We start from the raw sequence: 956 nt of genomic DNA, 5'->3' as shown, positions 1-956 counted from the left end.
GGAACTGGAACCCGGAAGCCTCTTTGTAGAGTTCCCGGAACTTGAGAGCCGAGCCCGTTCTGCCTTGCCTGGAGGAAGAGGAGGCTGGTAAGGGGCAGCTAAGCCCGCAAGCCCTTCGTTTCAATGCGGAGCGCTACTAGTAGGAGTTGTAAGGGACTACTCATAGGAGTACGCGTGAAGGTGAAGAGCGTCTGCACGCGGTGCTGGGTGAATTCGGGCCACGTGGAGTTGAGAGTTGCTGTCTTGAGAACGCGACCGCGGCTTCCCCACCCAACCACGTAGGTCCCTTTGGACGGGGAGGCGCGTTTATAGCCTCTTAGAAAGAGGGCAGTTCCTGGCAGAAGACGTTTGGGGCTGTGCTGCGGAGACTCCTCGTAAAACTGGAGTGCGGCCTGCCTCCCCTTTCCTGATGTGGGGTGTGTATAAACACGGGCAAGCGGGCTTGCTTTGAGCTGCTGTCAAAAGCTGAGCAGTTGGGGCCTGGTTGGTGTTTGGGTGGGAGACCACCAGGAGATTCTGGGGCTGTGGAGTATTTGGTGGGTTGAAAAACGAAGAAGGTGCTATATTGCTGCCAGGTAAAGTATGATTGACCCTCGTCAGTACTGTCATTTGGAATCGAGCAGGATGCCACGGAGTCTTGACCTTCTAGTCGTTTGAGTGCCTGGAGTATCCTTTCCATGAGTCTTTCCATCCCATTTTGAGAAGAAATTAAAATTGTATGCAGTATGTTTGACTGGAGAATTCTGGGAACCTACACATCTTAAAGTTGTCAAGGTTGAGAAACATTGGTATACGGAACATAAAGCCCCATCAGCATATGCCCCTCTGCTCTCCCACCTCAGATGGACCCAACTCTACTGGCCTTTCTGACAGCCAGAATTCTTGGTTTTCTCCCCCCTCCCCGCCCCCAAGCACTGGGTGGGTGAGACCATAGGACAGTGATGGCGAACCTTTTA

Source organism: Protobothrops mucrosquamatus, unplaced genomic scaffold (genome assembly GCF_001527695.2).
Source record: "Protobothrops mucrosquamatus isolate PMUCROS unplaced genomic scaffold, P.Mucros_1.0 scaffold_197, whole genome shotgun sequence".
NCBI lineage: Eukaryota > Metazoa > Chordata > Lepidosauria > Squamata > Viperidae > Protobothrops > Protobothrops mucrosquamatus.
Note: the sequence above shows the minus strand (reverse complement) of the source record.